Below are 27,696 nucleotides of genomic sequence, written 5' to 3'. Positions count from 1 at the left end.
AGTGTGAACCATGGCTATTGTGGAGCAGCAGAGTCTACCTTAACAAATATTTTTAGTCTGTATAACACTTCATACTTGTCAAATAGCTCTTTATTGAGGAACATTCCTCATTTGGGGGTCTTGAAAAGTTCATGTTCCTGGAAGTTCTACATTCAAACGCTGTGCCACACATTCAGTGTTAGCAATTTGTGTACTGGATATCTATGGTAAATACAAATCGCTACTTAACTCAATCCAAAAAACTGGCCGGGGAAACACTGCAGTTGCAATAATATATAAGTACCAGGCCATGTCCTTAGAGTGATAAAACTTCAGTAAAAGCTCCTTTTCATTTATTGTCACTGACTAGCTATACATTGCAGTACCTTCAGTGTTACATTTCCTTTTTAGCTTACTGTTAAAATCTGTAACCTAGTTCCCAGTACTTTCCTACAAACAAAGTAGAAAAAGCCTAGCTAGTAAGATGATAAATGCAAAAATAAAAGGAACTGAGCCGAGGCGCTCAGCTCATACATGCATAACACATAAAACAAAGAAAGAGAAAGAGATTCTACTATCAAGCCCTTTTTTCAGCTGTGTTCAGACTACTATTCTTGAAGTGAGCTTTGGGTCCTGCCTGCCTGAAGTGGATTAGTTGGGACTGTTGCTACTAACCTTGCCTTTTTGAAACAGGAAGAAGACTCACCATCTTTCCACCATCTGTGGCCATTCCTGTGACTATTGTCCTGTTTAGCAGATTTAAGTTTTTCTGAGGTTTATGCTCTAAATAAAGGATCATTGAGCGACTCAACATTATCTTCTGCTGAGTTGCAAACCTCTGTGTGCACCTGTACTTTACACAAAAGAGAAGGAAGAAGGAATTTATACTATCAAGCATGACTAGCTAGGCAAAGTGCAGTACCAAGGCACTAGCAGGCCATTACTCTAATCCTTCCAGATATACTTTTTCTTTGACTCTTATTAGGTACTAGCTTCTAGGTAAGACTTTTTCCTTTCAAGGATTTAGCTACAATATAAAATATCATTCTTCCTGTCTGGGTTAAGCAGTTTCTTTGCACTTATATCACTCTTTACTAAGATGTCTACGTTTGGTATCACTGTCTGCTATTGTACTGTTTTGCAGTTTTACTAATCTTTCTAGGCTGACTGCCAATTCATTATTGTTTCTGCTTAATAACATAACTGCTGAACTGTCCCCCCAACATACAATTGTTGCAGATGTTAAATAGATTTGTTTTTGCAATGTCTGCAGTTATCATATTATTTTTTCCATATTTGTTGTTCTCAGCTATTCACTGTTTTTTTGCACTTTTTCTGTTACTTAACTGCAATTCACTGTTTTGCTGTGCTGTTCCATTAGCCCACTGGTTTGCATCTAGACTTTTGTTGCTGTTGGACCGTTAGTCATGGTCCTGTCTATTAGTACGCTGTTTTCACTCTTGTACTTTGCTTGTTATCAAACTATGCTTGCATCTTTAACAGTTTTTGTTATAAATTCTCCATTCTCAAGGTATTGTAATTATATATAATACTGAATAGTTAGATTCATCATCATCCCTTTCTAATTATTATCTTAATCTGTCCTATATTTTGGCTATATTTTAATAACTTTACCTTCCATGGTAATAGGGTACAACACTATCATCCTGACTACACAATAGTAAACCTCATCCAAATAAAGTTGACATTGTTAAGTTATACACATTGCTATCAGCATTAAGTTATGCACATTGCTATCATTGTGTCCTGCATTATTAATAAATATTCATTGCCTATCTGATCAGTACCCAGAAAGTAGGTAATGGAGATTCATGAAGCAAGCCATTTCAGAACGCATGCAACCTGAAGCATACCACTCATCTTTCCTCAATAATTTTGGACAAATTAAAAAAAAGGGACAGTTTTTAAATATTAATCTAATTCACTTAAAAACTTAAGAGAACCACAAGTTTTGCATTGAGTATATCAAAATGAATAATCTAAACAATAGTATGAAACTCTAATGTAATACTCAGTGATTTTTGAGAAAATCTGAAATGTTACAAGGGACATGGAAAAATAGGAGACAAAATAAAGGATGTTCTGCAGAAAAATGGAGACCTGAGAAGTATGTTCTAAAGTTTTTTTTTGTTTTTTTTTTTTGGCATGACAGCAACACTGCCAGCATACCTCTCAACTTCTTTCCTTCAGGATCAGGGACAAAGTTAAAAACAATTAAATGACAAAACTAAAAAAATCAGGTACAACTGTTAAATATTACTCTGCTGCAATATTAAAAGTTAATAGAACAGCAGGTTTTGTGTCAGTATGCATTTTCTGACCAATAAGAAATATGATACTATAGCTGCGGTGGTGGTGCTGCGGTAGCGTTGTCGCCTCACAGTAAGACGTTGTCCTGTTTGATTCTCAGCTATAGCATCTTCTGTGTGGAGACATGCGTGAATGGGCGTACCTTCGTTGAAGGTTGTGCATCAGAGCTGGCAACTCTGTACGTAAAAATCTACTGCCAATCATTAGCGGACCGGAATTCCGCTGTGGCGACACCTAACCGGGAAAAGCCGAAAGACACAACAACAACAATGTCTGGCATCGACTGACCAGGAGTCTCGCTTTGTGAATATTCATTAGATAGCAGAGTTAATGAGTCTTCTTCAATAACTACTTCCCCCACACCACATGCACAAATCCATTACTTCAAGTAGGTGACCCATCAATCAAGGTTAAATTCTTTATAATAATAGATTTGCATGTCAGTCACATTAAGAATATCCAAACCTGTGAAAATGGGGGCGGGGGTGAGGATGATAGTGTTCTATGCATACTCCCCTTCAAACCAAACCATACCAGACCAAACCATAGCAGTACTACCAGTAGCACTTACTTCTAACTCAGACCTTTCCATTAATCATTGCACCAACCTTAACTGTTAATCTCATTACCTAACTAACCTTACCATTGATGCTTTAGGTATTTACCTCATATTTCTTTCCATTTAAATCCTGCCAATAATAATCCCTGTACCTCATGTAACCTTATCAGTAGCATTAAAACATAATTTACTTTTATAAATCCCTGCACTTATCAGGATCCTAAATTAACTAAATCTACCAAACACTTATCACTCTGGAGCTGTGAGCTGATTTCACCTGACCTGACCAGTGTCTTGGCACCAGGCAGTATGAGGGAGTATAAAAACTGCCTCATGTCTAATAGCAACCCACTAATCTTAAATTCTTTCAACCCTGCCTGTGAGAGCTGCATATCTACATACCTGGCTTGGAGGCATGTGTCTCTTCTCCCTCTACTGTCAGTAAACAGAGCCCCACCTCTGCATCACTGTGATGTTTTATGTTCAGTTAATCTGAAGAAGTCAGATGGTTTTACGCCAACGAAAGTGCTCATATTAAAGTGTAGTCTGTTCCTGTGAGCTGGTCTTCGTGCTTTATTATTTTTTATTAGTTTTATTTGTGTTTTGAGCACCTGTTGCTCCTACTACTATTGGAACTGTCTGGTTATCTTTCTTCCATATGGCTCTCATTTCTGCCTGCAGATCAAGGTATTTTATGACTTTGTGTCTCTCTGTACGCAAGACACTGTAGTCACTAGGTGTGGCAATTTCAATGATCAATGCTACTTTTGTCTTCTTTTCTTGGACCACTATATCCGGTTTTCATTACTAATCTCTTTTTCAACTTTTCCTCTTAGTCTTCTTATTTTTTTCTGTATTGTAAAGTTTTTCATATCCGGATTCTTTTGCCTGTATTTTTCTTCAAATATCTTTGGTGCTGCTCTTTTTGTATTAGTTTTGCTTTCTCCTTTGCATAAATATTACACCATATTAAATCTCTTTTCCTTTGCCATGTTCATATTTCTTCTTCATATGGCTCCTGATCTTCTTGCTTTTCCTTATTCTGGGGACTCACTCCATCATGCTGTGATGTAGTTTTTTTAGACCTTCTACATTAAATCCTTCACTTCGCAGGCATTCCATAACTTCAACTTCTCTTTCTTTAACTTCTGCTTTACTAATTGTCTTTTCTACATTACATCTTTGTGCTATTAATCTTTTTATTGTGAAATTTTCTATAGCTGGATGCCTTTGCCTGTATTTCTCTTCAAATATCTTTGAGACTGCCTTCTGTATATTAGTTAACTTGGCTTTCTCCTTTGCATAAATATTGCACCATATTAAATGTCTCTTTCTTTCCCATGTCCATATTTCTTTTTTATATTTTTCAAATATCTCTAGGTTTTGTTGTTTATATTTTCTCACTTCCTTAGATGCTTCTTTTTCCAAACAGATCAAAATATCTTGATCTATATACTGTTTTTCAAAAATCTGTTGTATTAATGAACGCAAATTTATATTTGAAGCTTTTGACAGTTTTTCCTGAGGAAGTATTTTTCTTTCCTCTAATTTCTGTCTTAATCGTTTTGTATATCTTGTGTCTGGAAATTCTGGGCTTTTTACATAATAGTAACAATACATAATTTCTTTCTTATCCTTAATAGTCCACTCTATCATCTTTATGGCTCTTCTTTGGCCAATCAAATTTTGTCATTTTTGTGGACTGCTACTTCCTTCTACAACAGGGGGGGGGGGGCATCCTCCCCCTGAGCCTGGCCTGGCCTGGCCCCATTGTAGGAATGTTTCCATATTTTGAGGATTCTACACTGTCATTTTTTCCAGTCCTGGCACCAGTGCGCCTACCAGGATTAGGCACTTTTTTATCCTGGGTCTTGTGCACCCAGCTATCTTTTTCTATTTTTAATATACTTCTGTCCATGATATATGCTATATAAATGCAATCTATATATCAGTGTCACCTTGGTGAGATTATGTGAAAAACAGGGTCTACCTCGCGAAGGTACTCACCAAGACTTGAGGATGAATTCAGTTTCAGCACTACTACTCTCCTTTGCTTGCTGACTTTTCATCTCTCCATCAGGACCTCACTTCTTATATGTACTTAGTTTCATCCCATGTGCCTTCAGTTTTGTATTCTATTCCCCTATACTCTGCTCAAGTTCTTGTTCAAAGTCTGCCTGTAATGCCACATTGTCTGCATGCATCAACTTTGTTGATCTGTTCCCTCTGACCTGTTTGCTAATGTTGTCCATCACCAGTATGAATAGCAGTGGGCTCAGAGATGAACCTTGGCACACACCCACTCCCACTGGGCATCCTTTTGTGAGACCGAACACTGTTCGTACTTGTGTCCTTGTACATAGGCTGCACTAATTCTACTAATGTTTCTGGGAGTTCATACCACCACAGTACTGGCCAAATCAGCTTTCTTGGGACCTTGTCATATGCTTTCTCCAAGTCTAGGAATGCCCAGTCAGACTCTTTCCTCATCTCTGGCTTCTTCTCAACTATCTGTCTCGCTGTAAACATCAGGTCAGTTGTGCCGCATCCTGATCTGAATCCAAACTGCTCATCTCCCATCTTACTTTCTACTACTCTGCATATCCATTTATCTAGCACCCTATCCAGAACTTTTATGCAATGTGACAGGAGTTTGATACCTCTGTACTGCCCACAGTTGTGTATTTCCCCTTTGTTCTTGTACACTGGCACAAGTATGCTTGTCTTCTAGTCATTCAGGATACGCCTTTCTCTCCACACTGCTATGAGTAAACTCAGGAGCTGCTTCTGCCCTCTCTTACCCAGATTCTTTATCATATCTGCTGTGACCTCATCTGAGCTTGCTGCTTTCCCTGATTTCATTTCCCAAGTGCTATTCTTGCTTCTAGGAGGAGGTTTTCTTCTTCTGTCATCATAGGCTGTGTCTGGGGCAGTACATCTTCTGTTTTTTTTTTTAATTAAGAAGCTTATGGAAGTACTCCTTCCATCTGCCTATTATGTCCTGTGGACTGGTGAGCAGGCTGCTGCTGGCATCCTTTATGAAGGGTGTCTATATTCTTTATCTTTCTGTCTTTGTCTTGTAACATGATATATTTTTTTGTGTCACCTACTGAATCACTTCCCAGAAGCTGGGAGAGTGTCTCTGATGCCCTGCTCTTTGCTATTGCAAATCCTTTCTTAGTCTCTTTGTTAGTCAGTCAGTATTCCTAGTCTGCTCTGTCTTTTCTAACTCCCATGTTTTCCTGCACTCTTTCTTTCTTTTGAGGACTTCCTGGACTTCTTACAACTCAGTAAGCTATGTATCAAGAAATCCTGGACAACCACGAATGGCATATTCTGCTGAATAAATATATTCATGGTGCTGTCCTTGCTTCAGCATTCTCTTCAGAGTTCTACTCTTTTATGACCAGGTGTGTGAAGAACTCATTCACATCCACCACAGCAACAGTAATAAATTCACAAAAATACGCCAGTCTGGTGGAACAGCTATGTAAATCATCTACAGATAAATGGAAAATCTCATGACTCTGTAAAAATATTCCATCTTTCAGACTATAAAAGCAGCATTAAGTAAGCACATCAGATGTACAATGACAGAGTGCATAGCCAGTTGTGACCTTAGATTCGCTTCCAGTACACAGGACAACCACAATGTCTTCTTCAGCTTCATTAGGAAACTCAGAAATAACATGCAGTTCTCTTCTAAACTTATCTCTAATGTTGTATCCTACTCTGACCTTGAAACAACAGATAATCTAATTGCTGATACATTTAGCTCCAGTTTCACAACTTTTACACACCCTATCTCCCCTACAACTTGCCCTCAGTTGTACCACTGCTTCTTACGCTTGATCAACTGGTTTCCAAAACTAAAAATATTACCTCTGTGGCTGTTGAATAAATTCTAGGCTGTCTTGTAGCAAGTATCAAACACCACAGAGCCCAATTCCTTTTAAGTGTATGTAACCTTAGCATCTCCACATGCAATGCACCTGAAACTTGCAGAACAGCACAGCTGTCTCCTGCACAAGGGAGAACCCACAGCAGACCCTAGTAACTATAAGTCTAACAACTACATGAATATTTGTAAATCTATGGAAAGTATTACCTGTAAACTAATTAAGAATGACATACATGATGAAAATTCTCCAGCAAGGCTTGGATCAGACCTACACCTGGTGAACCAGTCACCAGACCTACACCTGGTGCTCACTCTAACTGCTAAGAAGTACAGCTTAGTTCCCTTTAAAAGACCCACTTCTTGCTCTTATCATATCACTGGCATTCTCTTAAAGCAGACCTGGGTACGCACATTGACAATACACTTTCCTCCAACCACAGTATTCCAGCCCTGGTCAAAAAGTCTTTCTGTCTTTCATATGTTATCTGTTATTGTGTCTCTTCTACTTCCAAGAATGTCCTTGACACATGTTACTCCAGTCTCATCAGATGTATTACTGAATATAATGCCCTCACTGGATTGTACCTCTCTAAGCACTTTGTTACCAATAAAAGGCCCCAACGATTCATAACAGGAAGTATTTTTGGTTTAAGCCACTTAAGATACCCAGACAGACTAAAATCTGTGTCCATCTACTAAGTTTCTTCCAGGCTTCTAAGAAGCATTTCACATTATGAAAGACCCCTTACTTTTCAACCTACGTCATCCCAACAGATCAAACAACTCAACTAATATCCAAAGACATAAACCTCCACTATAAGATCAACAACATCTGCTTAACACACACCCTCCTTTGGAACAACCCCCTGTTGCACATCAAACAGAATACCTTCTTGTAAACCTTTTAGGTAAACCTTGACAACTGAGTGGGTAACCATAAATTAATGTGTGGCATTAATGCCAATGATCTCCTTTTCAGAAAGATCTGTCTCTCTGTATCATTACAATTGTGATGTGGCTAAGCTTCTCAATATCTCTCTGACCATAAGCTTAGTAGAGTTGCATGATAGGTAAGGTCTTAACTTCATAGATACAAGTTATAGGGTTTGATTCTGACCACTGTTTATTGGCTAGGCTTGTAATAGTCTGCAGACTGAAGGCTTAGTATTTACCTATGAACCTATACAACTGTGAAACTACTAACAGTTACAATGAATAAGCATGCTATTCCTCTTTAAAAACAAAATGTACAAAGTGATACCTCCTCCTAACTTCAAGTCACGGGCCAGAAGCATAACCATGCAGATAAATATACTTCATAAACCCAAGAGAACAGAGAAGAATTTTAATGAGAATTTTTTAATTAAACACTCCCACCCTCAAATTTCACATCTCAGGAGTAAAAACCAAGCCGATAAATATGCTTCTTCAGGGTAGCAACTAATGGGGACAGCAATTTAAAAATATATAAATTAAATAACAGCTCCTTTACTATGTATGGAATATGAAATAATCAGTAAAATACATTTAATAAATCAAGAAAAACATTAGGAAATAGCATTGCTTTTCAGTTTCAGTCAATCCAGCATACCTTTACCACAAATGAGTTGGTGTGTTCATTTCAAAAGAGTGGGGATGGCAATACAAATAATAAATTCTACTGTACAGAAAAGCACACTGTATAGAACTACTTTACTAATTTATCAGACCAAAAAATAAATACATTTTCAAGTCTTTTGGGTTTCTAATACCATGACAGGAATGGACCACATTCCTAAGTCAAAGTATGATTAAAGTTCATGAAATCAGCATTGTTTCAATTTTTGATGCTAGCCAAAATTGCACTTCGCAGAACCCGCAATGTCCCCCCCAAAAGTGACTTCTTCTGCAAGTCATAGAGTTACATGTATCTGTAACATATCTTAATGCGACTTGAAGTTATTTTTTATGAGACCCATTGCTCCTTCTACTATTGGAACTGTCTGTGTATCCTTCTTCCACATTGCCCTTGTCTCTGACTGCAAATCCTGGTATTTTATGACTTTGTGTGTCTCTCTGTACATAAGACACTGTAATCACTGGGTGCAGCAATTTCAGTGATCAATGCTACTTTTATTTTATTTTCATGGACTACTATATCTGGTTTTCACATACTCTTATTTTTGGAACTGTTGGTTATGGGTGATCCCATGTGATGTAAACTTCATCACTTTCTATAGTGCTTTGTGTCTCATGTTTCCAGTGGTTCTCAGCTACTTCAGTAGTTATTTATTTATTGACTTAGGTTTACCGGGATAGTCTGACTGGTTAGAAGCCCATTTTCAGTAGAGGCCTGGAGTGAAAAGCTCCAAATTGTTACAAAACACTTTAAAAAGATAATTTTACAATTTTTAAAAATAAAACAAAAACATCTGCAGTTTAAATAATTATAACAAATTAGACATAATATAAAAGCATTGGTTAAGAATCGATATAAGGTATATGGCAATCATTAAATATTTAGAGACATTTTAGACAGTTTGTAAAGAAATAAAAGGTTAGTTAGTAATACAAATAGGAATTGCAATATGAAGTGAGGGAAAAACAGGCTTATGGTATATTTAGAGAGAAAGTCAGGGAAGATTAGATAGCAGTAAGGAAGGAAGAGAAGACTGGAAAGTAAGGAGTTACAAGGAATGAAAAGGTACTTGTTCACATTTAGGGATATAGTTTATCCCAGTTTTGAGCAAGAACAGAGCCAGATTTTAGCTAGGAAGTCTATATAGTGGTTTTGAGAGATGAGGGGGAGGTTATATACCTGATGGATACAAGTGAGGAGTTCCAGGCTTTAGCAACCATGTACGAGTATAAACAATGCCCAGCAGATTTGCTAGGTTTGTAGACAGATAGGAGATTTTAGTCACTGGATCTCAATGACAGACTAAGAACATAGTTGTGTAAAATGTTTTTTAGTGCTAGACAGGCACATGGATGCTGGATAATTTTATAGGTGGTAAGAAATTGTGAATATGCTAGTTGATGTGGCAGTTCTAACTAATTAAGGCTTTTCAGTGCTATACAGGGGTGGATTCTGAAATTGGTATGTGCTGCAAGTTTATTATAGCATTGTTAAAGTTTTATTTTTTGTGAAGCCTGGAGGTTAGTAAGGATGGGAGTGCCATAAAGAAGAGTGGAGAAGAGATAAATAGTGGCGAGTGTACTTTTAGTTGCATTGGTGAGAAAGTTTTGGCTATGTAGAGCATCCATGGCTTTTAATTAGTTTTTCTTATGAATTCTGTATATACAGGTCGAATGTAAGATTATCATCCACTATCACCCCTAAGAGTTTGCTATGAGAAGTGACTTCAATGGCTGTATTATTAAGAGAGAGAACTTTATAGGATCATGGGATCATAGGAAGTTACTAGGCTATTGGCCCTGAGGCCCTTATAAGCCTAGCCAAGAGTTTAGCGCATGTTTAGACAAGTCAGCACTCAAAGCCCCTGTCCAGCAAGGACACAGGTGGAATCCCATGGGCATTTTTTTGTTTCCCATCCATTTAATCAAGTTGTACTTAAAAAGGGACAATAAGGTACTCTGCTTGACATGGAGAGGGAGTCTATTCCACAGATGAGGGAGTCTCTGGGACACAAATCTGTCCCATCAACAAGTCCTATTGATGTCACAGACCAGGTTGAGGTCACGTGTGCAGGTTACTCAAGTGGAGCTTGACTTGTTGATATGCAGCAGTCCCATCAAGGCAGGGTCTGAAATTGCTTTGTATGCCAGACAGAGGTCACCTCTGAGGAGTCTGTATGAAGCTGAGTACAGGGACAGGGCCTTTAGCCTATCTGTGTAGGGTAGACGTATGAGGCCCTGGAATCTCCTGGTGAGGAATCTCTGTGGTCTCTCCAGCTGCTGCAAGTGCTTTGCGAGGTACATGCCGAGGGGGGCATTGTACTCAATAATTGGCCTTATAAGGGAAGAATACAGGGATGTTATGACCTCCTTGCCCCCAGATGGGATACCCTTACTTATGAGGTGGGCTATGTAGAAAGCTTTCTGTACAAAGTAAGCAACATGGTGGTCAAATGTCAAGTTGCTATCAACCTGAGTGCCCAAATCCCTCATGACTGATTGTGTGTTTAGGATGTTATTAATCCAAAGGGGATGATGATGAATTTTTTGGCATTCAGCTTGAGGTAATGTTTCTGGCACCAGTCATTTGTTTGGGTGAGACACTCTTGGAGGATGTCCACATAACTAGGGGAATTGATGACTGTGGCCAGCTTGCAGTCATCTGCAAACTTGGTCAGCCATGGCCCACTGGTTTTGGCCTGCACCTCAGAGAAGTATATCCCAAATAAAAGCACCCCAAGACTGATCTCTGGGGTACGCTGCTCATTACAGGTCTACTGCTTGAGGTGACTTCCCCTATTTTGATTAGGTGGGTTCTATCAGTGAGCCAGTTTGCTACCCATCTGGTAACATATGGATTGATGCCTAGTTGAGAGAGTTTATCTATTATGCCTGAGTGGGGAATAGTGTCAAAGGCTTTGGCCAGGTCAAGGTAGGCAGTGTGCACCATCTTCCTCTCGTCCATGGCTTTGGTGACTGTCTCAAAGAGGTCGACCAGATTTAGCAGACATGACCTCCCCTTTTAACAAAGCCAAGCTGTATGAGGTTGAGTGTTTGGAGGTTGCCAATGTCCCTGTTAATGAGTTCCATGATAATCCATTCCATGGCCTTGCAGATCAGGCTAGTTAGGCTGATGGGTCTATAATTTCCTGGATTGGTGGACACTCCACATTTGTGTAAAGGGATGACAGTGGCTATCCTCCACTTGGCTGGGGGAAAGCCGGTACTCAGGCTTTGGTTGAATAGGTTGCCTAATGGTACTGCAAGTTCATGCCTGAGTTCATGTAGGATGCTGCCCGGGATGTTATTAGGTCCCATGGAGGCTGCATTTTTTGCCTTTGAGAGGGCAGTGATGACCTGTTCCCTAGAGATAAGGGTAGGGGGACAGGTACTGGGGATGTCCTGATTTCCTGATGGGGGACAGAGGGGTGAAGTTTTCATTGAATCTCTCAGCCAGTAGGTTGGCTATATCTACAGCATTTATGTATGTGGTGTCCTTGACCACCAGTTCTGAACAGATCTTGGTGCTTCCTTTGAGATTGTGGACATATGTGAAGAAGGCCTTATGATTGTCTCTAGTAGATGTGGCCAATATGGACTCAAAATTGGCTCTAGAGGATTTCACTAGAGCTCTTATTTGCTTTTCAGGCTAAGGAGAGATTGCTTACAATTGGGCACCTTCTTTGTCCTGGACAGCAATTTTTTTCCCTTCTGTTATATAGTTTATTTATTGCAGATGTCTCCCAGACAGGTTTACTCTTCCTTGCGGAGGATGATTTTGTTGTGTCAGGTATTCCTGATTCCATGCATCTATATAAGTGCTCGTATATTACGTATAGTACTTTGGTTAGATTTGGACATTGGTGCCAGTTCCTACAGAGGGGAAGGGGGTTGTGAAGCTGTTTATACCATCCTTAAGGAGGTTGTAATCTGCTTTGGAGAATTCCTTTTGTTTGACCGTAGCTAGAGGGGGGTCAGGGGAGATGGTGACTTCAAAAGTGACCGCTTTACGGTTGGAACTTACCAGGGAAGATGATACTGCAGGGGTGCTGCAGTGGTTACTCATGTTGGTTAATACCAAGTCCAAGATAATATCACCTCTTGTGGGGTTATTGATTAGCTGTTCCAAGGCATTTGCATTGGTAAAATCAAGGAATCTCTGGGCAGTTGTGTTCTAGCATGAGTAGTTTTTTCCAGTCTATGCTTGGGTAGTTAAACTCGTCCAGGATCAAGGTAAATGGTTGAATCCTGATAGATTCAAAGAGTCATATTTTGGGGCCTGTAGCTACCTATGATTTGAATAGGGGTCTTATCAATGGTTAACTGCACCTAAAGTGTCTCCTATGTGTCATAATGTTTGACCAGCCTGGAGGTGTGTGTGTCTTTAATATATTGAAACTCCATCTCCTTTGACTTTGCAGCCCACAGTTTGTGATCTGAATGTATGATAGGATGAGAAACCAGATAAGGCTGGAGTGCTCTCCGCAGCTTTGAACCAGGTTTCTGTGATTGCACAAATGTCAGCATCTTCCAGGGTTAAGAATGCTTGCAATGAGTGCAGTTTCATGTTTAGACTCCTAGCGTTTAGCAGCATGACCTTTAATTTGTGTTTTGTTGAAATTTTTATGCTGGTAGTATCGACCTCATGATTTTTCCTAAAAAAAGGCACTATGGGGGAGGCAAGCGCCTTTGGCAGAAGCCTAAAGCCCAAGTGAGACAGATGCAGGCTATCTCTAGCAAAGCATCGTGGTCTGTCAATCATATCTTCCCAGGCTGTCAGGTACTGGATCCCCCTGGAATGACACCAGAAACTAAGCCAATTGTTAAAATCAATCATTTTCTGTTTGTACTAAGGCATCATTCTGGGTGATGGTAGAATGCTACTTAAGGCTAGGGAAATACCTGCCTGGGACACATATTCAGCAAGCTCAATCATGTCTCTCTTCATATAGTCCAGGGAGGTATGTCTCAAGTCATTCACACCAACACGGACTATGATAGAGTCATAACAGTACCTGTTGTTGAGAGACTTGAGTGAGTGTGTGATATGGCGGATTCTGGCACTTGACAAACAACTAACTGTGACTTTCTCCTTATCCAGCCTGGTGAGAGGTACATTTATGTGTCTCACAATGGAGTCTCCTATGACTAATATGTTGGGTTTATGGTTAGGCCTTAGTGGTTGCAAGACACAGGTGTATGGACTATGTGTGGTATGTGGCATGGAGGGTTGTGGAGTTTGTGTGTGTTTTTGCCTCTGAAGTCTCCTTTGTTTGGGTTTGTTTTTGTTGAGAACCTCCACATATGTTGGTGTGTGTTGTGTAGTTGTGGGTGGTGTTTGAGGTGTAGTAATTCTGCTGACAACCATCTCAGTGTCAGATATACTGTCTTGTGAGTGAGAGAGCATAGACTCTAGGTTCTTAATGCAATTGCATCGCTCACAATTGTGTAGTAGTTGGTTGTCCGTGTACAAGAGGCAGTTGCTACACTGTCTCAGGATGCCCATATCAACCAGGCTGGCAGGAGAAACCATAGGAAATTGCCATCCATATTTCCAGACTCTGAGGGAGAGAGAGGCCAAGGAGAGCTAAGGGGTAGGCCTAAAGCCCAAGTGCTTAAACCCAAACTAAAAAGCTAAAATAACATAATTTAAGCAGGCTTAAAAACAAGCAGTAATAAATGCAGCAGAAAAGATGCAATTGAACTCTTTAGAAAACAAATAGCAGAAAAAGCAAGATGAAGTAATAGAGTAGGTGGAGGAAGCACAAATGCTGTAAATCAGCTGAATAACTGTGGTTATGCCCCTGTGTTAACCCAGACTATCTAATCTTTCCCTAGATATTATCCCTCTTATAAATATAATCTTGTTTCTTCTCTTTTGACAATAAGGTGTATGTGACTATACAGTTAATTAATATCCTTGTACATTGAACGTTTAACAACAGCTGTTATAACCTATGATTTCTTGTGAAACTTTACAGTAGAACATTTGCCTTGTACAAATTTGGTGTGAATATCCATAGCTGGTTCACACCATTAGTTATATATATATATTTTTTGTTGTCTGTGTTTTTTGTTGTCATGTTTTTGTGTGACTATATACTTAATTAGTTACCTCTGTCCTATTTCTTGACATGAATACTATATCTGCTCAGACCAGGATATTTCTTTCTTGTTATTATGCCCAACACAATGATATATACTGTTTCCAAATTTTTTGCAATGTATCAATGCCTTTTTAAATTTTCTTGTGTATGTGGAGCTTATCTCCCTGGGCCTCCACTGAAAATGGACATATATCCAGTTGGACTAGCCCGGTCAACAAATGTAAAATAAATAAATAAAGTAATTTTTTGGGGGGAACAGAAGATAATTCAAGGCTAAGACACTAAGAGGGTTGCTAATGAGACTGGACTGGGAAGAGTCCCAGATCAAATTTACAGTTGGAGTGGGCAACTGCAAAACTACCAAGTTTAAGAACAAAACAAAAATAGGAAGGAGGGTGGGAAACTATGCTACAGCTACTAAAACACTACAGAAATGTTTATCACAGCAGAAGAACAGCAGTGAGACACTAAAGGAAAGTTTTAAACAGAAAAAGGAACAAATAGACTATATAGAATGCTTTTAAATGCAAAGAAATCAGTTATATGATACACTCCTTGGCAGGAAAATCAGAACAACGAATTAACAAATGGAGAAAATTCCAGTTAATACCTATCACACAGTGAAACGTACCTAAAAAGGCTTTACAAACAGTGAGACAGTAACAAAATTGATTTAAGTGGCCCAGTAAGGCTGACAATTGCAGTACAACAGTGCAGATTAGTTTATAGCAATAAACTACAGTAAAAAGTAGGCAGTAGGCAATAAAAAGTATAATAAATGGTAAAATAAGCAATAACTAGTACAAATAAGCAACAAGATACTTATTGTTCTATAACACAGATCTGAGTTGTGGTCAGTGCCCCTCCTCCATTCAGCTCAGTGTGAATAAGCAGAAAACCTCTGAAAGGTAGGGCTTAAGCACTAGAAGGTTCAAACCTGAAACAACTTAAAAAAAATCTCAAAAGAGCCAATGAGGTGCTTACTCCAAGCCCTAGACCCACCAGCCTTTACCAACCAGTGGCCAATCAACACAGTACTCTCACTAAAGTGAAGAATGGCTTCTGCTAATCCAAGATGGCCTGGAAAATGTGATCAGAACAAACAGCCACTGCAAACATACAACCAGGCCCAGAAAAAGCAAATCTGAACCTGGACTATGGTACAGCTACTAGCTACACTATTTTAGGCAGAAAACAGTACAGAAATGTTTATCACAGCAGAATAGCAATGAGACACTTAATGAATGTTTTAAACAAAAAAGGAGCAAGCAGACTGTAGAGAATGCTTTTAACTACAAGCGAATCAGTTATATGATACACTCCTTGGCAGGAAAATCAGAACAACAAGCAGATGCTTAGCAAATGGAGAAATATTCCAGTTAATACCATTCACACAGTGAAACTTACCTAAAAGGCTTTACAAACAATGACAAAAAATGATTTAACAGGCCCAGTAAGGCAGACAATTGCAGTACAACAGTGCAGGTTAGTTTATAGCAATAAAATACAGTAAGTAGGCAGCAGACAATAAAAAGTGCAATAAATGTTAAGGATAAGCAATAACTAGTAAAAATAAGCAAGAAAACAGGATACTTATTGTTATATATCACAGACCAGAGTTGTGGTCAGTACCCTTCCTCCATTCAGCTCAGTGTGAATAAGCTGAAATTTTCTGAACGATAGGGTTTAAGTACTAGAAGGTTCAAACCTGAAATAACTTTTAAAAAAGCTCAAAAGAACCAATGAGGTGATTGCCCTAGACTAGCCGACCTTTACCAGCCAGTGGCCAATCAACACGATACTCTTGCTAAAGTGAAGAATGGCTTCTGCCAATCCAAGATGGCCTGGCAAAATGTGCTCAGAGCTGTCACTGCAAAAAAATAAACAGACCCAGAGACAGCAAATCTGAAATTTTGTTTTTTTCATGAGAGAGGGAGTTGGAGGAAAAAAACATAGTTGTTTTTTTTTGGGGGGGGGGGGGTTAAGCAGGAGTTGTGAGTTATGAAGTCATGTTTCAGTGGCAGTTAAAGCTTCCTGAGTAATTTTTTGGGGTGTACCATGTTGTCAGATGTACAAATGAGAGTGGAATCATCTGTGTTTGTATCAGGGTGGCCTGTCGTGTGGAAGTTAGGGAGTTTTGGTGAAAATGTTAAAGAGGAATGGACCAAGAATAAAGCCTTGTGGTACACCAGTGGTGACTGGGAGGTAAAAAGAGTGCATGGAGTGACATTTTACTGACTGATACCTATTGAACAAGTAGCTTTTGAACCACAGAAGAGTGGGCTGAGAGACACCTAGTGAGAACATTTGAAGTAGAAGTTTGATGTGACAAACTGTGTCGAAGGCTTTAGACAAGTCTAGAAATAAGGAAGACACTAGTTTGCCATTATCTCTAGCTTTATTGATAGTATCTATTTAGGTTAGAAGGGCCGTGCTAGTACTATTGGAAGGATATAGGTTCATAGGTCAGTACTAAGCTAACTGCCCTTGCGAGCCATTGTAAAAGCCAGCAGCCATATCCCAGAGACTCAAACCCTGCACCTTGTGTTGTGTGTAAGGCACCCCCAACCATTAGGGCCACAAACCCCCAGAAGCTATGCTGTGTATTACTTAGGAGTTCTTCCTTCAGGTGATAGTCTAGCAACTGTGTTTGAATACATTTTTTTAAGTATTTTGGTAAGGGAAGATAAGATTGTTATAGGTCTAAAGTTATTAATGTCTGTTGAATTTCCTCCTTTGTGCATTAGGATAATGTGTGACTTTTCCAGAGATAGAAAATGTGGGATTCTTGGATTGACCTATTTATAAGGATAGAGACAGGATAGACAATGCTACTGGCTGCTACTTTAGGTACTTACTTGAAGGTCATCAGCTGAAGAACACAGTTTAAGTTTGTTTAAGAGAAGTTTCATATAGGATGTGGGCACAGGTTTGAAGGTGAAGGTGGATGTGGTGATAAGTGACTGTTAGCAAGTTTGGGATTAGATGATGAGGAATCCTTAGTTAGAGATGCTATGCTATCTAAAAATAAGAGTTGAACTGTATTGCAGTTTTGAGTTGCAGGTTATTGGGAGAGGTGTTTGGGTTGAATTTTTGGCCGGGATGTACTATTTCTTTAATGGATGTCCAAATTTTTTTACAGTTGTGTTTAGTATTATTCTGAAAGTTATTATAGTATAGTTTTTGTCTTCATTTATTTGCTTTTTATTATGATTGTGAAACATTCTGAAATTTTCAAGATATTGAGGTGTTTTATATTTATGCTATTTTTCCATGCTTTTTCTCTATCCTGCATTAACATTCTACTCTTTTTGGATAGCCAAATTGTATTTGTTTTAAGTTTCTTCCTTCTAGGAGGTGTAATGTTCTTTAGGATATTTAGAAAAGTTGTATTGAATTCAATTACAGTATCGTCTAAGGGGAAGATTTTTAGGAAGTCCCAGTTAACAGATAATAGTGTAGTAATGAACATTTATGGGTTAAACTTTGAAATGTTACATATTGTTTTATTAATATGCTGTTTAACTGGATGTGAGATGTCTAGTCATATAAACTGGGAGATGCTCACTGAGAGAGTCTGTCAATGTACCTGTGGTGGAGTATTTGCCATGGTCTGTTACTAGGATCCAGTCTAATAGAGAATTTGATGTCTTGCTATATAATACGTGGGGCTATTAATTAGTTGTGTGAAACCATATAAGTTCATACTAGATGTAGGGAAGTTAGAGTTTATGTCCAACCAATTGACATTCACATCACCTAGTAATATTTTGTTGTGGAAATGTTGTAGATATCCAATGTAGGATATCTTCCAGTATAGCTGTATTGTTGCCAAGAGTGATATAAAGGGTGGCAATACATATTTGTTTATAATTGTTTATTTTCAGGAAAGCAGTAAGAAGCTCAGTTGAACTGGATTTTGGTGTTGGTTTCCAGTACTGAGAAATGTGATAGTTGGTGGTAAATATTGAAAGAATTGATAAGACTGTACTGTACTGCAATTAACTGAAAGCACTGTAATGTAACTGAGAATGAAAGTCTTTATCTATTAATTACCCAAACTTGTCCTGAACAGATTCCAATCTCTCCTTTATGGGCCAAGTCTTGTGTACTTTCAGAATGAATTCTCCAAACACTGCAGTTCATTCAATAAGGCTTCATTAGATGTTCACAATATCCAAATACTGCCTTCATTAACAGTACTAGTATTCAAAGTTACTGCATGTCATATTCTGATTGTCCTGAACAATGTAAACTAATATATTTGACCTGTCTTCTGTACTCAGGCTCTGGTGTCTCTAATCATTTCTCTAATAACAGGTCAAATGAACTAATTAACCTTAACTGAACTGCTATCCTGAATACAACATATTTTATTGCTTCAGTCCAGTAATTTTCCTTAGTAAACTGCATTCACACCCTCTAACCTTGGTCTCAGGCTTTGTCTCATATGGGATTTATTTAACATTCCATTAAGGAATGTTCTGTAGCTGGCAAGATTGTATCTTTCATTTGAGAAAAGAACATCCTGTATTTCTGTATTTTCTACACACTTTATGCTTATCTTTCTTTTCTAATAAACTGTCTCTCATGCTTGACCAGCAAGGTTATTCTTTCTTTCTTTCTGCTTAACTGTCTTTTATGCATAAATGAAACACAATTTCTAAGCCTATTATATCCTTTAGCCTGTCTAATGTCTAATAACTATGTTAAAATGGAGGTCCCTAATCTAACAGTTGCCGCTGAGGTCCTTGGCGAAAGTCTACATGGACCTACTTCTGTAGTTACCTTACATCTGTATTGCTAACTACTGAATATAGCTTTATTCTACCTGACTCATAATCTGAAAATATACATATATTTTTGATTTTGTAAACCTGCAATTTTAATCTTGGCCACTAAGTGTCACTTGAGCATTTATGGCCTGTTTGGATTGAAGACTTTTAACTTTATAATTTAATTATAAATAGGTAATTGTTTTTCTTTACCTGGTGAATAAACTTGCAATTCTAATTTTGACCACTAAGCTTTAAGTCTGTTAGAGTTTGTAAGTCTAAGTTGTGATGTATGAGTGATCTATTTAAAACCTGTGCATTATTCTGAAAATGAGTGTCTTTTAATTCTGTGGCTTTTAAAGCTGATTACCTGTCTTTGTGAATCTTTATTCAAGTTAGACAGAGAACGAACTGTTAACCCTGCCATTTTTTCTTTCATATCTCTATATGCTACAATGTTACACTGTTTATTACCTACTGTATTTTTTACCTTATGAACTGGTGCCTTTGCGTACTATGATGTCTCTCTCTTATAGCAAATGAAACCTTTTGTTGTTGTTTAAACATTGTAGTTTCTTTTTATTGTATAGCCTATCAAGCATGATGGCTATTTTCTGAAGATTAATTTAAAACTGCACTAAAGAGATAACTTTATAAGTGGTCTTAAAGCATAATTACCATATCCTGTGTTAACTTGTGTCTATAAATTTTCATTTAAATTTGCTCTGTAATGCTACTTACCTCTTTTAACTTTTATGAATATTTATGAGCTATAATAGTTTACTACAACCTAAACTTTCTATATTTTAAGTCTATACCTTTGCATTGTCTGTTAGTGTCCTTTTAATTTCTGACTAATGTACAAAGTGCACTGTAATAAGTAAACTAATTAACAAATTAAGCCTGCCCTGTTATGCCTTGAGTGCATTGAATAACTATTACTACCTATGCTTTGAATAACTTATCTTAACAGTTTACTAAACTTATGCTTTCTGTATTTCAGGTCTATATTTTTTGCATTTTCTGTTAATGTCTTTTTTAACTTTCTGACTAATGCACAATAATTATGTAAAGTGTACTGTAATTTGTAAAGTAATTAAATTAAGCCTGCCATGTTATAACTTAAGTATACTAAATAACTATTACTACCTATTATTTCAATAACTTATTTTAATAAGCCTGTAAAAATAATTCTGTCACTTTACCCCTAACTAATGACCGAATAATGTAATAAGCCTGTTACAAATAAGTCTGTCACTTTACCTTTAACTAATAACTAAATAACATAATTCTGTTACTTTACTCTTAAACTAATGACTGAATAATGTGAAGTAACTATTATTTTTATATTTTGAGATTTGACTGAAATGTACTATACTGAACACATAACTGAGTATGAATGTCATATTATGAATCCTGACTGAAATTTATATTAGTGTATACTGACCATTTAAAATAGCTGTGTATATTCTGGAAAATAACTAAACTGATACTAAAATAATATCTTTTGCCAGTGTTAATGGAACACACAAAAGCATAACTGAAACTGGTGCATGTTATATTCTGAAAAACAAATTGTTATTGTCTGAACATATACTGAAAGCTAGTATTGTTGACAAATTGTCTGAAATGTGATAACATTTTGACAGTGTTAAATGAACACAGATGAAAAATTAACTGAAATCTGTTTTCCTGTCAGTATTGCCTGAACATAAATAAACTGAAACTAGCACTGTTGTACAATTGTGAACATAGATAAAAAATTAACTGAAATCTCTTTTCCTGTCAGTATTTTCTGAACATAGACTGAAAACTAGTACTTTTGTACAATTGTCTGAAAAGAAGAGAACATTTTGACAGTATTACATGAACACAGATAAACTGAAATATGTTATTGTTATATTCTGGAGACTAAAGTATTAATATCTTTTTGTCAGTATTGCCTGAACAAAGATAAAAACATAAACTGAAATTGTATTGTTATATAACTGTCTGAAACATACATACTTGCTTTAACTGATAAACTGAAAACTAGTACTGTTAAATAACTGTCTGAAAACCTACATACTTGCTTAACTCATACATTTTAACTTTAAACAAACATTTAAGAAATAACTGAAATACATAGACAGTCAACTTCTGCACCACAGCTCTTTCCAAATCTTACTCTGCAATGTCTGAATCACTGATGAGGTAAAGGAAGGCCTGCTTTAATGTTGAAGTGTCCTTTTTATAGTTAGGCTTTTAAACCTGTTTTTCATCTCTTGTGCAAGACTGGGTGACTAAAGTTCTTGACTGTATTTAGTATCAGGTCCTTAAAATAACATTTGCATCTTTAACAATTATAAACTGATTAACTGATAGCACTGCTTATTGCCCTGACCTTATTTACATTTTTTGCATGAAATAAACATTTGCTGCTAATAAACTCTTGCAAGTCTGTAAGCAAACTGATAACCTCAAATGAAACTAATACTGTGCATTTCTGCACTTATATAAAATCAATTTTAACTGCTGAACTTTCTAACACTTTCATTCATGACCCTTAGATTTTAGCATACTGTTCTGTGCGAAACTCCACCCACTGTCTCACCATAACCGTTTCTTTAGCTGATGTCATTTAACTTTTTAGTAGTACTGAATGCTAAAAGAATTTATTATTACTATCTACAATTTCTTTGGATAAATAGTAAACTGTAAATGCATTAAATTGATTTTTGCCATACAGCTTTATGGCATATAGTATTGTCTTTAATTTAACTTGCTAGGCTGAGTGTAATCTGATCTGATGTATATACAGTTTTAAACTGATTACATAATGTTATAAATAAGATTTGAATTTTTAACTGAATTGCTACTTTGACATGTAGTATTGACTTTAAATTTTACATTCTGTAAACTAGCAAACATTATTTTGCCTCTGTCTATATCATTGCTTATTGTTTATGCATTGCAACACTTTAATGCAAAGCTCTTAACTAATGACTGCTAAACAAAACAATAACACAAAAAATTTATTTGCCAAATCTGTAACTGTAAACTCTTTATTCTGCAAATGAATTTGACTGTTAGTTCTGATATACCTTACAAGACATAGAGGTATATGGTTACCCTTTTTTTAACTGGCCACACCTAATGTGTCTTTCTGAGAACTTTGGCTGTGTCAGCTGAACTGGAATTTATGTTATCTTTAACCCATAATTCTGCATATTTCTGTCTTAACCAATTCTTTAAAATCTGTACATTTGCACAAATCTTGCTACTGAAGTCTAAAACAGCATATAACTCTAATGACATGTTTATACCTAGTATAGAGCTGCTACACTTTGAACTGTTAGCTGCTGTAATCTTTGACCCTTTAAATCCTGACAAAACTGCATTTGTGTCTTCTAATAAAGAGCTATGTGTAACTAAAGTTGATTTGTCTGTATTAATCAGTACATTATTCCATATTTTTTCTCTAAACAATTAAATATTCTCATTTGTTTTAACCTTAAACAATGACAGATAAATGCTGGTTTGGTACTGGATTGTCACACTCTTTATAGATGAGTTGAAAATCCTTTGTTATAGAACTAGTAACAACATGGACTCCGGCTATGGAATGTGTTCTTTCTTTACTTTGCTCTGAAACAGAAGTTTGCAATGAAGTCTGTATATTATTCTCATTCAGTGCAATATTTGCAGTGGCTTCTACACCGACATTTTTGTCTGTATTTACTATATTGGTGCTTAACTCTGTACCTGGAATGACATGTAAACAAGAGTGTATTACATTCTAAACATTGTATTTAAAACTGTACTACAACGTAACTCTGAATGTTGAATTGCATATGCTGAACTTGTGTCTGAAACCATATTGACAGCCTGCTTTTGTGATTTAACCATTTTGCATTTAGACATATTTAACATTCTTGAACTTATAACTTTTAACTTTAAGAGAACATTTTTAAAATTAAACCAAAAATTTACTGATGTTTTAACTGTAGTAGTATTACTTGACATGTTTATACAACAAGTATGGAAATTACTTTTACTGATAAATTTAAACTTTTTGTGGCTGTTAATTAAAAGATGCATATAAAGTCTTACATAACTTTATGGTCATGGAAGAATGTGTGCCATCATCTCTAGCTTATTAACCTTTTTCTTGATTTTTGGCTGTGACATCACACTGGAAACTTGAAAGTTTGTGGAGATAGCTGTTAACTGGATAATGTTTTTTATGTTCTGAAGGAACACTGCTTTGATTTAATACTGGTCTGCTATAGTTGTTTGAGGCTTTTCCGAAGTAAACACTGGTGCTGTGCACTTTGGTTAACAGCTGGGTTTACTATATGTACAGGTTGTGTGCTGTATCCATTTTCTGCATGAAGTAGTGCTGTCTTACTGAAAATTCTTTTTTGTAATGAGAAACTGTAGTGCCATCATTTCTGGCTTATTCTGTATATAGTACACAGTCTTTATTTATGGAAAAACACTGGTATGCTGCTGAAAAGTCTGTTATGAAACATTTGCTGTCACTATAAACTGCAGTAAAACTGTACTTGAAAGGGTTACTTAATGTAGCTGTTTCTGTTGAGGTTTTGCTGATAAGGCTGTTTGAAAAAAATGCTGTGTAAGCTGTAGTTGAACAAAACACTGCTATTTTATAGAACACATGTAGTCTGACTGCTGATGCAAGGTTCTATGGGGTTTTGGGAGTTTCCTCCAGCATAATGGCTCGCCACTGAAATAATTTATAAGACTGTACTGTACAGTAATTAACTGGAAACACTGTAATGAGACTGAGAACAAAAGTCTTTATCTGTTAATTACCCAAACTTGTGCTGAACAGGTGCCAGTCTCTCCTGTATGGGCCAAGTCTTGTGTTCTTTTCAGAATTAATTCTCCAAACACTGTAGTTCATTCAATAAGGCTTTATTAGATGTTCACAATACCTGAATACTGTCTTCATTAACAGTGCTAGTATTCAAATTTACTGCATGTCATATTCTGATTGTCCTGAACAACATAAACTAATATAGTCTTTATTTGACCTGTCTTCTGTACTCGGGCTCAAGTGTCTTTAATCTTCTCTGTAATAACAGATCAAATGAAGTAATTATCCTTAGCTGAACTGCTATCCTGAATACAACATATTATATTGCTTCAGTCCAGTAATTTTCTTAGTAAACCGCATTCACACTGCCTAACCTTTGTCTCAGGCTTTGTCTCATATGTGCACATTCCATTAAGGAACATTCTGTAGCTGGCAAGATTGTATCTTTCCCTTGAGAAAAGAACATTCTGTATTTCTGTATTTTCTACACACTTTATGCTTATCTTTCCTTTCTAATAAACTGTCTCTCATGCTTGACCAGCAAGGTTATTCTTCCATTCTGCTTAACTATCTTTTTTGCATAAATAAAACACAATTTATAAGCCTATTCTACCCATTAGCCTGTCTAATGTCTAATAACTACTTTAAAATGGAAGCTCCTAATCTAACAAATAGTAAAGAGATACCTCCACCATTCCTTTTACACAGTCATTACAGATGGTATTATAGCCAGAATGTATAACTTCAAAGTAATTTATGCTGAGTTTAAGCCAAATTTCAGTTACAAAAAGAACATCAGGTTTATGTGAGGTAATCCAGGCATGTAGTTCAGCAGTTTTATTTCTTATACTTCTAACATTTATTGCAGGAAAAATTAGATCACCAGGGTTAGGGATTGGCTATCAAGCTACACAAGTGTGTGAGAGAGAATTATCTTTGTGTTCATTCTGAGAGTTGGGGCCAGGATTAGAGTGTATATCTCCTCTAAGAAGGATTTTGGTATATATGGGAATTATGCATACTTGTTTTGGGAGGATTCTTGCACTTAATTTTGTTTTGGTTTGAGTTGAAAGGTAATTAATCAGCCTATATTTGGAAAAAAAGATAAGGGATAATATTAAATAGGTTTTGTGCAATGTGTGGAGAGTGTAAAGAGGAAGTATGGATAAGTGTTTGGGAAAGAGTTGGAGAGATGTTGTGAGATATTATTGAGTCAGGGTAGGGTGAAAAATGGCACAGTAGGAGGAGACGAATAGAGGATAAGCTGAAGAGTAGCATAACTAGGACAGGAATCTGTATTTTATAGATCAGGTCAGGTGGCGTGGAAATAGCAATGAGAGAAGTTGCAGGACAGTAGGAGATTCAGTGATGGTAGATTCTGAAAGGTGGAAGAGGATAGGTAAGGAGAGAAGTCTTTTCTATAAAAGAAGACATGTAGCTGTAGGTTGTCCTGGTATCTTCTCTGGAATGTAAGGACTAGAGGGGTATTAAAGACTAGAGTATAATAATGTAGTCAAAATAAGAAAATGAGGGTTTATTTGAGAAAAGAAAAAGATACAATGTGAAATAGTTACATACTAAGCAGTATAGGAGGGTGAAAGATGGTTGGGAATGGGGCTAAAAATTAAATACAGCTATGGATGTAGGAAACAAGAAACAGAAGTGTATGTATATAAGTAGTATGGTCATTTGGGGAGGGTTTTGGAATAAGATTCACAAGTGAAATGTATGTTGAGGAAGTATATTATTAGAATAAGGGGGTGGGTTGGAATTGGAGGTAGGGTAGGACCCAATTTCTAAGTCAAAGTATGATTAAAGTTCATGAAATTAATATTTTTTCAATCTTTGATGTTATCCAAAAGTGCTCTTCGCAGCTCCCACAATGTGCTCAGAAATTACTCCTTCTGCAATTCATACGGAGTTACATGTATTGGTTACATATTTAAATAGACTGTAAATTCTTTTTTATGAGACTCATTACTCCTACTACTATCAGAACTGTCAGTATATCCTTCTTCCACATTGCCCTTATAATATAAAAATTTTTGCACAATCTCTAGTGCAATACTGTGTTATAGCAGTTATGCAATGCCAATTGGAAAGCCATTCCATCATACACTTACCCTTGCTGTGTTTGGCCTCTTGAATTCTCCTCATAACTAAATCCCATCAGTTGGGAGAATATGACAACACAGTCCATACTCTGATCAAATATTAATACTCTGTTATGCAGCAAATAATATGAAAAATGCAGTTTTATTGGTCTAAACATGTTTTAATATTATAGCACATCAGAACACTTACAAATTATGTTACAATTTTAAAAGAAATATGTATATCCCTCCACTTTCTCATCTCTACAAATTTTCAGTTGTCTTTTTTGACTCCTCTTCCATTGCTAGAAGTTAAAATATGTACTTAAGACAGCAGAACTAAATTCACCACTGGGTACATCCATTGCAAAGAAGTGTAGTCAGAATAACATCTAAACAGTAAGTCCTTCCTGCAGCATTAATCTACTTTGCAAAGAGAAAACAAGTGGAACCACCAGATGACAATTGTGTGCTCTACACTGTGCAGTACAAGCCCACAGTGACATTCAATTGTGCTTATAAATGCTGAATTAAAATTGAAGAAACTCATCAGTGCTTGTCTTTCTGATTCTCTGCAAGTAAAAATGAAATATTACTACATTGACATGATAGACATAAGAACATAAGGCAGGCAAAATGCAATTACTGAAAATGCTGAGATCTGACATGATTCAGCATGTCAGCACCAGGATGGACAGCTAGACTAACTATGACAAATGACACCAACTGCAGCTATGTTTTGGAAAAAGATTAATTAATAGCATTTTTTTGTCTGGCATATTTCTGTAATGTGGAGCAGAACACATATGACTCAAGTAACACATAAAAAGAAACCTATTTTGTTAAACTCTGATTCCTTAAATGTATTGTAAAAATGTAAGCCTGATTTTTAAACATTGCACTTAAGTTATTTACTATTTTAGAACTATTTTATGTTGGTTTCCATAAGAGCAAGTGCAGCAGTTTGGTTCAGTTGAGGGATAGTATGTAAATGAGGCTTTGTCAAAAAGAGCTATCACTGATAATACACATCACAAAAGCCTTTGAACTTTCAACTATAAAGCATTTGCAGCTGCTAGCACAATTGCACTTGTAACAGGAGCTTGCATTATTTCCATTCAACTGTAATAATAAAATTGTCATCATTTTCAGTTCTTTCCTTCTCTTACAATATAGTAGAATTCGCTATATTTAAAAAATAAATCTGCTTGCTGCAGTTCTGCCATCAGTACAATGTTTTAGTTTTCAAGCTTCAGCATAGGATTACACATTCTTGTATTAATCCCAACCAGTTGTGTGATCATTGTATGTTGCTTCCTTGTGATCAACAGTACTTGTAAAATAATTGTAAATATTTTATTCAGCATCAAAAATTTGTATATTTATAAGCACAATCGAATGCCTCTTCATCAGCAGTTCTTATGAAAGCAATATCATTTTTAACCAACAACAAAATGCTTTATGTTGCTTCCATATAATCACTTGTGAAAACAATATACATTTTTAATCAAG

Source organism: Protopterus annectens, chromosome 2.part0, assembly GCF_019279795.1.
Source record: "Protopterus annectens isolate FY-2018-M chromosome 2.part0, PAN1.0, whole genome shotgun sequence".
Taxonomy (NCBI): Eukaryota; Metazoa; Chordata; order Ceratodontiformes; family Protopteridae; genus Protopterus; species Protopterus annectens.
This window is presented reverse-complemented; position numbering follows the sequence as displayed.